We start from the raw sequence: 13,611 nt of genomic DNA on the forward strand, positions 1-13,611 counted from the left end.
GCCTCTGCTTCTGCGAGAACCAACTGCCCTTCTGGGATCAGGCTCTGGCAGAAACTCACACTGGCAAATAAAGCTTTCCCAGAAACTCAGTTAACAGGGGACAATGCCTGCTGTCAATCAACTTAAGTACCTGGCTCTCTTTCAACACAACAGTCACACAACAGTTAGACTTTGACTACAGGAGCCAAGCCCACACTCAGTTTAAAATCTTAGCCAAATCTTAGCCAAATCCTACCTGAAGCCAGGGAGCAAAAATGTCCTCCTGCTGCCTCTGCTTCTGCGAGAACCATCTGCCCTTCTGGGATCAGGCTCTGGCAGAAACTCACACTGGCAAATAAAGCTTTCCCAGAAACTCAATTAACAGGGGACAATGCATGCTGTCAATCAACTTAAGTACCTGGCTCTCTTTCAACACAACAGTCACACAACAGTTAGACTTTGACCACAGGAGCCAAGCGACACTCAGTTTAAAATCTTAGCCAAATCTTAGCCAAATCCTACCCGAAGCCAGGGAGCAAAAATGTCCTCCTGCTGCCTCTGCTTCTGCGAGAACCAACTGCCCTTCTGGGATCAGGCTCTGGCAGAAACTCACACTGGCAAATAAAGCTTTCCCAGAAACTCAATTAACAGGGGACAATGCCTGCTGTCAATCAACTTAAGTACCTGGCTCTCTTTCAACACAACAGTCACACAACAGTTAGACTTTGACCACAGGAGCCAAGCCCACACTCAGTTTAAAATCTTAGCCAAATCTTAGCCAAATCCTACCTGAAGCCAGGGAGCAAAAATGTCCTCCTGCTGCCTCTGCTTCTGCGAGAACCAACTGCCCTTCTGGGATCAGGCTCTGGCAGAAACTCACACTGGCAAATAAAGCTTTCCCAGAAACTCAGTTAACAGGGGACAATGCCTGCTGTCAATCAACTTAAGTACCTGGCTCTCTTTCAACACAACAGTCACACAACAGTTAGACTTTGACTACAGGAGCCAAGCCCACACTCAGTTTAAAATCTTAGCCAAATCTTAGCCAAATCCTACCTGAAGCCAGGGAGCAAAAATGTCCTCCTGCTGCCTCTGCTTCTGCGAGAACCATCTGCCCTTCTGGGATCAGGCTCTGGCAGAAACTCACACTGGCAACTAAAGCTTTCCCAGAAACTCAATTAACAGGGGACAATGCCTGCTGTCAATCAACTTAAGTACCTGGCTCTCTTTCAACACAACAGTCACACAACAGTTAGACTTTGACCACAGGAGCCAAGCCCACACTCAGTTTAAAATCTTAGCCAAATCTTAGCCAAATCCTACCTGAAGCCAGGGAGCAAAAATGTCCTCCTGCTGCCTCTGCTTCTGCGAGAACCAACTGCCCTTCTGGGATCAGGCTCTGGCAGAAACTCACACTGGCAAATAAAGCTTTCCCAGAAACTCAGTTAACAGGGGACAATGCCTGCTGTCAATCAACTTAAGTACCTGGCTCTCTTTCAACACAACAGTCACACAACAGTTAGACTTTGACCACAGGAGCCAAGCCCACACTCAGTTTAAAATCTTAGCCAAATCTTAGCCAAATCCTACCTGAAGCCAGGGAGCAAAAATGTCCTCCTGCTGCCTCTGCTTCTGCGAGAACCAAATCTTCATTATATTCCTTATATTCATTTATGGTGAATATCCTGGCAGTGTCTTTTAGGGCTGTGCTTTTGTCTTATGTCAAGCCTCATCCATTTGGGGGATTGTAATCCCCAAAAACCTCCATAAGAAAAACTTAAGTACACTTTATGATGTTTCAGGTATATAACAACTGTGATAATTTGTGCTTGCTTTAAAAGTTTATACTTTAATTTCTCCCAAACTATCAAGTAATTTTTGAACAATTAGGTACCAAATGAAAGGTATGTTATGTAGTTTCTAAAATGTGATAATATATATGGGTTATTGAACTTGATTTTTATTATTTATTTATTTATTTATTTATTTATTTACAGTATTTCTATTTCGCCTTTTTCACCCCAAAGGGGATTCAGGGCAGATCAGGGCAAACATTCAATGCCATTAGACATACGACACACACAAACAGAGACACAGAGGCTATCATTCGGAGTTTCGGAGTACGGTGTCACCTGGATGCAGATGATGTCTAACTCTGGCACTCCTTCCCACCTGCTACTAAGGAGGCTGTCCAGGTCCTGAACTGGTGCTAGGCCAATGTGACAGTCTGGATGAGGGCAAACAAATTGAAATTGAATCCAGACAAGGCAGAGATACTCCTGGTCAGTCGCAAGGCAGAACAGGGCATAGGGTTACAGCCTGTGTTGGATGGGGTTACACTCCCCCGAAAGAACAGGTTCGCAGCTTGGGAGTTCTCCTGGATTCATCGTTGAGCCTGGACCCCCAGGTCTCGATGTTGGCCAGGGGAGCTTTTGCACAATTAAAACTTGTGCACCAGTTGCACTATACCTTAGGAAGTCTGACTTGGCCACGGTAGTCCACACTCTGGTTACATCCCGAATAGATTACTGCAACGCGCTCTATGTGGGGTTGCCTTTGAAGACTGTTTGGAAGCTGCAACTGGTCCAACAAGCCGCAGCTAGATTGCTCACTGGAGCTGCATACAGGGAGCATACAACTCTCCGTTGTGCCAGCTCCACTGGCTGCCAGTCTGCTACCAAGCACAATTCAAAGTGCTGGCTTTAGCCTATAAAGCCCTAAACAGTTCAGGCCCAGTTTACCAGAATATATCTCCTTCTATGAACCATCTCAGAGTCTAAGATTCTCTGAGGAGGCCCTGCTCTCAGTCCCGCCCTCTTTGCAGATGCAATTGGCAGAGATGAGAGACAGGGTCTTCTCGGTGGTGGCCCCCCAGGTATGGAACTCCCTCCCCAGGAAGATTATATTAGCCCCCTCCCTCCTGATCTTCCGCAAGAAAGTGAAGACATGGCTCTTTGACCAAGCCTTCAGAAATCTGGTGCAGTGATAGATATGAAAGATATGAAATTGACCAGTGGAATGACCCAGACTTGCTCTTGGATTACGTGATTTACTCTGTTGTCAGAGTCAAGTGTAAATGGTTTTAATTATGTTTCAAATGTACTTTAATGTGTTTTTAAATGATTTCCTTGAAATTGTTTTTAAAGGCATTGAATTATTGCCACATCGTCAAGCCGCCCTGAGTCCCCTCCGGGGTGAGAAAGGTGAGGTAAAAGTATAGTAAATAAATAAATAAATAAATATTTAACATTTTTTCCAGCTTTTGATTTTATGAGCATATGCTTGATTCCGGCCTCAGGGGCAGCTGCTGCTTCATCATCCACTGTGACGCCAAGTCCTTGATGAAGTACTTCCTCATCTTCCAGCATGCACACTGCTGGATATTTTTATGGTGACGTAAATTAGTTAAATTAGCCTCCTCGCATAAGCAGTCCCTAAATTTCTTACTTGACATCTTCAACTGTCTTTCGGGTTGCTTAGGTAAGCAACAAGCTGGGGCTATTTAATGGTTGGGCACTTAATCCGACCTGGGCTTCAAACTCATGACCTCTATGGCTACTAACCAGCAGCGCCACAGCCCGGCCCCCATTTTAGATATGCCAATTTAAAGTGTGTGTGTGTGTGTGTATAGGTTGTTTTCCATTCTTAAATGTTTGAAAACATACATAAGAAGCACAATAGGGCAAAAAAGACTGACTGGAAGTGTCCACTGAAGTTTATCGATGGAGCCTGATTCCTTTCAAAGTATCTTGACAGTTTTCAAGTGTTTCTAACAGACGTTGTAGTATTCTTTTGTAACTATAAATTACCAATTAACAGTCATTTTCAGTTATTTAAAGACTTGAAACTTTGTAACTAAAATAGAAAATATATTTAATTAAGTTTATATAAAAATATAGAATGAACCATACTATTATTACATTATTTTGTGTTATGGAACTACTCTTCATGATTCACTAAAAGAAAGTTTCTCCCTCCCCCCATTTTTATTTCTGGCTATGGCCCTATCTGTGGACATTGTTTTCCAATCAGTTTGGTAGTTTCATATAGAAGTAGTTTCTGGGCATCACATAGGGTTCTGTTCCCCATAAAGATATTATTAGCAATAATCCTTTGTTTTTAATTCAGGAACTCGTATCCATGTGATCAATTATTTCTGAGTTTAAAATGAAAGGATGAATAACTAGTAAAGGTTCTAGCAGAAGAATGTTTTACTCTTCAGATTTTTATTACAGGATAAAGGTTTATTAGCTATTGGGAGCCCAGATTTTTTGCATACAACAGGTCCCAGGTTTAACCTCTCCCATCTTCAGATAGAGCTAGGAAATCCTCTTTGGAAGAACAGAAAGACCCATTGCCGATTAGTACACACAATGCTGGGATAGGAAGCTCATGGTTTGACATTGACTAAGTCCTGGCACAGATAGAGGGAGAAAGGGAGAAATGTGCCAAGATGAAGGCACATCAAGCAAACCCTTATGGGGACTGCCTTCCATCTGGAAATCAATGTCCTCATTGTGATAGACCATGTAGATTCAGAATAGGTCTCTACAGTCATTTACAGACCCACTGCCAAGACTCTACTTCTGGAAGACAATAATAGGCGGCCACGAGAGATCGCCGATGACACTGAAAACATCCTCCACACTTTCATGTTCACAGTTTTCAAGAACATTTGTCAAAGTGTAGAACTTGAGGGAACACTAAAGGCAAAAATAAATATAACTCTGATTATCGGAAAGCAGAACTTTTGCATATACCTCAACATCTCCAAAATAGGAGTATATATTTTACTTTTCAGGACCTGACAACACAGAAGAAGTAAATAATGAATCTAGTCATCCAATTGAGTTGAAATATGTGGAATAGATAAATCACTCCATCTCATAAAAACAACGATGTTATAATGTAATAATGAATGGAATCTTGTAGCATCACAATAACTTAACTATAAATTAGCTGGAAAGGCCAAACAGAAAAATGTTTAAATATGCAACTAATTTCACCTATGGAGAGGTGGATACTTTGTCGTAACATTATACACCAGGTACACATCATTTACTAGTTTAGTCAAATTTATTAATTAAAAATTTAGCTACAATTATTTTACATAATAAAATGTGTGTGTGTTTGGCTGTGTCTACACCAGGTGAAATACTCTGGAGTAATCTGCTATAGGGAGTCCACACCTACTGTCATGGAAACACCCTGAAGTCCATGTGCAATCCACATGGCCAGCCAGGTTGACAGCATATCAGCACTGATGCCCTGACCCCCAGAGGCCGCTGCTACTATCCTGCTGGCTAGAAGCAGCTCCCCAGCAGAGACTTGCTGGAGACATCACTTCTGGTGAGGTCACAACAGGATGCCTAGCCATATGATAATCAGAAGTGACATCGCCAGCAAGGCTCTACCAGGGAGCTACTTCTAGCCAGCAACACAGTAGTGGGTCTGTTTGATGTGTGAACAACCGGTCATACTGGATTCAGCCCAGTCTAGCTGCCCATGCATAAAAAACACCCAGGGTCACTTCTTATGATGGATTAATGGCTGGAAGCAGCACGTCTGCAGCAGAACCGGCCACACATTATGTGTACTGCTAGCAGAGGGTTCCAGATGAGTACATTTTATTTGGCCTATATAGATATGGATTTGTGTACATGAAGACATCTGTGTAGCAATCTTATAAAAAAATAAATAACAATCATTGAAATTATAATTATGACTATTCAGAGACTGGAGGCATTACATAATAATGATAAACTAAAAAAAGGCTTGCAGGATTCTTTTTTCCTCCCAAAATGAAGCAAGTTAGGACATTTTTCCTAAGTGCAAGATCATTTAGGTCTCATACAAGCAGTCTTATGAATATATACCACAAGAAGAAAATGTGTCAAGCCTTATGTGTAAAAGTGAAGACCTTCTGTTAGATGACTGGCAAAATAAAACATCCCATAATATCATGAAGAACTGACAATTTAGTCAAGCAATTTTATTTCATTTTTGACATTAGACATAATTAAACTGGTGAAGTCATGAAATCAGTCATGACCCAGCCTAAGTATAATGTAATCCTATCTGAAAAGCATGAAATTGTTCTCGCTATATTCATTACTTCACTTCTTGACATCTATTATAGCCATTCAATAACCTAATTACTAAAAATTAGGTTGCAGAAGACAAATGACAATGAAAACCAGCTCTTTGTGAATGAACATAATTTAAAGAAATTATGAGTGGACTGGTAATTTATCCACATTGAAAATGTGTGGGGTGCATTAGACACGAGATAAAAAAAAATATCCTTTTCCCTTAATTTTTGAATCATTTAAATCAACTGAAATTTTCCCAAACTTAGTAGTTGGAGTAAAACATTTGTTAAAAGATACATATGCCCATCCTTCATGCGACACACAATTTCCCAAGGAAGGATAAAGCCTCTCATTGTCCTAATATCCTTAAGTGTAGAATTTTACTTTTATTTGTTATGTATTTTATTTATTTGTAATATTAATTCAGAGCCATCCCCATGTCCATGGAGGATAAGTTCCAAGACCCCTCATGGATATCTGAAACTGAAGAATAGTGAACCCTATACTTGGGGCAGAAATGTACCCTAGAATAGCATTGAAGGACTTAAAATAGTCCACAAACACTTCCAGGAGATAATATATTTTGAAGTCTGGGGAAGTGAAACCTTGGATATCAAGTGCATGGATAGTAAGGTTGTATTGCAATGAATTCTGGCCGAAGTTCTAAAGATGATTTACAAGACCAATGTAAATGGCTGAGAACTGACATCAATTAACTTTTAAATAAGAACTTATCCTAAATTCAATTTTATTCAAAAATTTGACTGAAGAACCTTGTGATTTTATAAAACAAAAAAGTGACAGCAGAAAAAATTGACAGATTTGTCCACTCCTAACATAAGCCTATAGATGAGCAAGTTTAGATGGCCAACAAAACTTATTAGGGCATTAGTAATAAACTGACAAGTTAGAATGTCAGTCTAATATATGAAATATTCTGACTTCATATTCAACTGGTAAACAAAGATTTCCAACATGATCATAGCCGGATGCAAGGTGGAGTGCACAAGCAAGGCTATCATCATACAAATATTCTACAGGGCATGTTTCAGTTTGAAAAGAAGCTCCAAGAGTACCGTATTGTTTCACAGTTTCAAGAAATTGTTATCCAGAAATTGTTATACAGTTCACATTCCCCAATCGTCACTGCAAGCACTATATCAGGGGTCCCCAAACTAAGGCCCGGGGGCCGGATGTGGCCCATCGAAGCTATTTATCCGGTCCCCAAGACACAAGGGCAGAAGCGGGTTGGACTAAAGGACCCAAGGGGTCTCTTCTTCTCTTATTATTATTATTATTATTATTATTATTATTATTATTATTATTATTATTATTATTATTAACATTGAGGCTGGGTGGCCATCTGTCAGGGGTGCTTTGCTTGTGCTTTTGGTGCACAGAGGCAGAAGGGGGTTGGACTAAATGGCCCAAGGGGTCTCTTCCAACCCTATTATTATTATTATTATTATTATTATTATTATTATTATTATTATTATTATTATTATTAACATTGAGGCTGGGTGGCCATCTGTCAGGGGTGCTTTGCTTGTGCTTTTGGTGCACAGAGGCAGAAGGGGGTTGGACTCAATGGCCCAAGGGGTCTCTTCCAACCCTCTTTGATATTATTGTTGTTGTTGTTGTTGTTGTTGTTGTTGTTGTTGTTGTTATTATTATTATTATTATTATTATTATCATTATTATTATTATTATTATTATTGCTTGGTGGCCAACTATAGTCCGGCCCTCCAATGGTCTGAAGGATCGTGAACTGGCCCCCTGTTTTAAAAGTTTGGGGACCCCTGCCCTATATGTTGTTGTTGTGGTTTGTTGTTGTGTGCCTATAAGATTTGTTCAGGATGGGATTTCCTCTGCTGAGTGTGATTTGTCCAAAATCACCCAGTGAGTTTCCATAGTCAAGTGGGGATTGAAATCCTGGCCTCCACTTTTTTATTTTATCTATTAATCTATTGGATTTATACCTGCATTTCTCAAAGAACTGGATTCAGTGAGGTTGTATGACATTGGCTCCTACACTGTCTGTCTATGTAAACACATACATATACTTTGCTTAAAAGAAGGCATTTTCCATTAGTAGCATGCAATCTGTTGGTGAATCATATTGTAAAGATGATGTGACAGGGAGGAATCCTTTTGATCCAACCGCTGCCACCAAAATGTAAGGATGATGTGACAGGGAGGAATCCTTTCGATCCCACCACTGCCACCAATTGTAAAGAACTGAGGCAGGGAAATGTTAAATGATGTTTCCACTGCTGAGGGGATTTTATAATCTTTTAATCTCTCTAGATTATATTTATCACCTTTATGTGAGGGGAAGGATTACAGGGGGTGATCTCTATTCCAAGATCCTAGCCTCTGTTTCTGTATTTAGCGATTTAGGTGTTATGGTTCCTTTTCTGAGGTACTTGTGTCTATTATTCTTCCCCAGTTAGGTGATCTATTCAGGTAACTGCCACCAACGTGAGGCTTTTGAATTATTACCGATGAAACTTGGCTCCACAGACACAGATGGAATGAAATGAGTCAGTTGTTAACAAATAACAATCAAGTTTATTGCGCACAAAGCTTATGGTTGCAGGTTGATTAATTTACTTATGTAACTTTAAATATACAAGTGGTTTAGTAACTCTATAACCACCCAACAGTAGTCTTTGGTGTAAATCCTCTTTCACTCTCCTACTGATGTTACCAATTGTAGCGAACTCCTTCGTGGACAATGTTCCAACTACAATAAAACTAATAATTTGATCCAATATCGATCAAATCCCTGATCACTAGTCTTCTCTCAACTAGAGATCTTACTAGACTCCCTTTAGTCTGTCCTGACTAAAGATTTCTTTGCCAGGCCTGTCTTTTCAGCACTTCCTGACTGAAAAAGCCTCCAGCCATGCACACACACTCTCTCTCCCACTCTCTCACACACACTCAAAACTGCCTTTTTCTTTCCCTTGGCTCCGCCTACTTCTCCCTCTCATAAGCTAGCCAGCTTCGTCTCCATGGTAACCGAACCACTGTGAAATGAAACAAAATGGCTTCTGTATCATTCATGTTTCAAAATGGCTACTGTCAACTAAAACACAAATACATATTCCAACAGACATAATTTAAACACAATAGCTATGACTTCTCTACACATATACTGTAAAGAAAAAACGACATTCTGGACATTTTTGTGCCCTTGACATATTTTTGACCTTGCAGCTAAATCTAGAGCAATTGATAGTGACAACAGATATTAAAGAAAATATATGTTTTATGACACCTAAAATACCAAAAATGTTTCTTTTTGTGCCAGAAGCTGCTTCATACATCTGTTAAAATGACCCCTGGACTGTGAAACTTGATACTACTATCAATTTGGTGTTTTAAATTGCCAGAAACAATTGTTTGTGAGTGTGTGTGTCATGCTGCAAATTACTAAAAGCCTAGTATTCTTAAATAAAATGATTAGCAGACATCTGGAAAAAAGTACTTCTTTCAGTATCTTTTCCTCAACCATTCTGAACATCCACAGTATGTTTCTGAAAATCTATTTTAACTGCTTCCATGAGTAGTGTCCACCTCTTAGAAATCAATGTATGTTTAGCTTGGAGCAAAGAAGGTTGAGAGGGGACAGACATGTTTATGTTATGACAGACTTCTCCACTTTATGTTAGTAGTCAACTACTCTGTTTTCTATCAAAACCTGTAAATGGCTCAGAGGTCATGATCTAGAGTTGTAAAAAGCCTCTCCGCTGCCCTTGAGAATGGACTTAAGGGTTCTGAGGGATAAACTGTTTTCAATCACTTCAGTTCTTCTTTGCTGTCACAATATCCTCAATAAGGATTCGGCAAAAGAAGTCCATACGTTGCATCCACCTAAAGTCATCTGTAATGGATTGGCCTGCCTTGCAGGGTTGGTGTGTAAAGCCAGTTCTAGGCCTTGGTAAGAAAGACAAAGCCAGGCAAGGGAAGGAGTGATCAGGCAGCTCGATATATGGCAGTGGAGTCTGATTGGCAAATGGAATGGGAGGGAGTTGCCTAGCAACAGGAGGTAGGCAGTGCCAGAGAGAGAGAGAGAGAGCTATGCAGACAGAGAATTAATTCAGATAGGGGGTGGAGTTTGAAGAAGAAGGAAGGGTTTGGAAACTGCTAGTGAAATACTTCTTTGAGGGAAAAATTAAATTAGCCTTCGGGGAGAAGTGCTAGTGATTGAAGAGAGCCTCTAGGGAATAGCATGCTTAAGTCTAGTGCCTCTGGAAGGGAGGACTGTGAAGTTTCAAAAAGCCTGTTTTGTTCCTTTGTGAGGGAACATAATTTCTGAAGAAGTCAAGTTAAATAATTATTTTATTTCAAGTAACCAGCCTGTTTTTTTCTGTAATCAATATGCAATCTTTTTGTTCATGTGCAAATAAACATCACAGTTCTGTTTTTACATCCTTTTGATTTTGAAGGCATATTGTCATCTTCAGAATTGCCAGAGAGTCTTTCTGTATGTCTTTCTGTGTTGTTATATCTAGACAGCTTCTGCTTCCTGTAAATATCCTTTTTCTTTAGCCTTGTCTTTTAAACCAAAAATAGGCAAAGTACAGGCTGTGGACTTCATTCAGTCCTCTCCACAGAGATCTCAGCAATCTCCTGGTGCTTTTGCTCCCAATGTCTTCTGTTTTCTCCTCCCCAGGTCATTTAATGTAGGAGATATGGTGGGTTATTTTCCTTATTATTTCCCACCAGTTTTGTGTCCATGGAGGGGGGTTATTTTTGGAAATCCCCCACAGGTCTAAATCAATTAATTGGTTATGCTGGGAGTTCCCAAAATTGAATTGAGGCCTTCTCAACTCCTAGGTGGATGTGGGCCCCTGGACCGCTTGAAGTTACCCCTCACAAATAACCATTTTAATTTTTTAAAAGGATTGACTTATTAAAAATAACTGTATTAGAGAAAAATATGCAATTTTTTAAAAAAGGAATGAGACAACTGACTGTGACTACAACCACATATACTCAGTTATAAGACACGTTTTCAGCCCTTTTTAGACTTATACTCAAGTGAGTGTCCTGGTTGGCTTATATTCAGGTCGGCTTATACTTGAGTATATAGGCAATCAGAATTGGACAGTCTTATCTTAAATTACAGTTTTATGTAAATATTCAAAAATTTAACCTACTGATGCCTCAATGTAATTTTATTGGTGTCTATTTTTATTTTTGAAATTTACCAGTAGCTGCTGCATTTCCCACCCTCATCTTATACTCAGGTCAATAAGTTTTTCTAGGTTTTTTTTGTAGTAAAGTTAGGTGCCTTGACTTAAATTCAGGTCGGCTTATACTCGAGTATATACGGTAGTTTCCAAATGAAACACTGCCATTAATTCTTTGTGGAATTGTAAACATTTGGATTTTTCTGCTTGTAAAAATTATGTAATTTATGAGAGAAAAGTTATTAAATGTTAATCTTAACTGTGTTCTATAGTGCAACATGGTTATCATTATCAGTCCATAAAATGGAGTGGAGAAAACAATTCTAACTAGAGCTGTTCACTGACTAAAATATGAAATCTAGACATCAACTGAGTACTTTGAGAAATGGCCTGATTTGTCTTGGAGTACTCAATTACATTGCCATATAATCCAGGTTGAAACTGCATTATATGGATAGTGTAGGCTCATATAATGAAGTTTAATTACATTATAGGAGTCTATACTGACCATATAGTACACTTTAAAACTGGATTATACGGCAGCGTAGATGGGGCTGAACTGATTCAGAGATCACCAAGTTTGACAAACATTTGTGGATAAAACTTCAAATATTTATACACCAACACACAGAGTTGGGCCAGGAGGGGCAAAATCATCTTGAAGTACTAATGCACGATGGTAAATATGACTCTATGAGCATAATAGAAACTTGTTGGGATAAATTCCATGACTGAAATATTACAACTGAATGGTAAATATTAAAGTTGTGCATTTTGTTCAGAATTTCTTTGAATTCGGATCTAATTCAGAAGTTTACCACTTTTGTAGGGAGTTCTGAGCCACCTGCTCAGTGCCCCCCCCCTCCCAATATTAAGAATTTGAATCAAAAGGAGCCTTTGATTCTTAAGTCTCTGATGTCTTCGGATGTAGCTGTGACCAAGCCCTGCTGAGAGGTGAAGCCAAATCTGTTGGCATGCCTCTCAGCCAATCAGGGTTGATGGAGGAGGGATGGGGAGCCAGAGATTGCTCTTGTAATCTTTTTTTAAATATTGTTTTTAAAAACTTTGAAAATTTCCCCCCCAAAAATCAGTGGATGAGTGAAATGTTATGAAACTTGATAGGAAAAGAGTGATAAATGTGTTCTACCACTGTAGCAAGTTTCACCCCAATAGCTTTTAAAATGAGGTAGAAAGGAGCCCCTGAATTTTCCCCATTTATAGTAATTTAATGGGAAGCAAGGAGAAGCCATATTCATGCACTAAACTAAATTTCCCAGAATCTATGGGGCTGGATCAGCTAGCTGTGGCATTGAGAGACAGTCTAATAATTATAATATATAAAATCAAGAAATCTGCAAAGAGGACTTAAGGAAATAATTGTATAAACCTGTAAAAAGTTATGTGGTTGTGTGTCAGTAGGGAAGACAAAACTGTTGGCATGCCTCTCAGCCAATCAGGGCTGATGGAGGAGGGAGGGGGAGGCAGAGATTGCTCTTGTAGTAATTAAAAATGTTTTTAAAAGCTTAAAAAATTCCTCAAAATTCGGTGGATAAGTGGAACGTTATGAAACTTGATGGGCAAAGTGTGGTAAATTTGTCCTACTATTGTAGCAGGTTTCACCCCAATAGCTTTAAAAATGAGGGAGATAGCAGCCCCTGAAATTTCCCCAATAGTACCCGAGGAGCCATATGCTTGCTTTAAAACGACATTTCCCAGATGCATCAGTATCAGAAGGCAGGCTCCAATCGAGATAGAGGACAGAGAGGTTAGCCCCTCCCTAACATCAGTCATGAAATCTGCAAAGAGGAGGACTGTGACTGTTCTATTTTCTTTATTGCAAACAAATGAGTAAAAACACTAAATCTTTTAGGATTAATGTTCCCAGGCAACTCATAAAATGTCAGAGAGTTGAAAGGAGTTCCCCAAAGGCCATCAAGTCCAACCCAAAGCTCAGTGCAGGAATTCCAGCCAAAGGCTTAGGCCAACTTCAGCCCTCCAGATGTTTTGGACTTCAACTCCCACAATTCCTAACAGCTGGTAGAAGTTTAAAGTCCAAAACACCTGGAGGGCTGAAATTTGCCCATGCCTGTGATTCAATAGGTACTGGCCCAGCAGTTTGTGAAGATATTATCCAGAGGAGGAAATTCCACAACCTAGGCAATGGGTTCCAGTGCCAAGCCACTTTAAGCATCAATACATTCCTGCTAATCATAGAATCATAGAATGCAATTTTCCTTGCTTCTTGGCAGGAGGTTGGACTGGATGGCTCACAAGGTCTTTTCCAACTCTTTGATTCTATTATCTCTCTCTAATAAGTAAGCTAATCTCTGTGCTGGGCT

The sequence above is a fragment of the Anolis carolinensis genome, chromosome 1, assembly GCF_035594765.1.
Source record: "Anolis carolinensis isolate JA03-04 chromosome 1, rAnoCar3.1.pri, whole genome shotgun sequence".
Classification (NCBI taxonomy): Eukaryota; Metazoa; Chordata; class Lepidosauria; order Squamata; family Dactyloidae; genus Anolis; species Anolis carolinensis.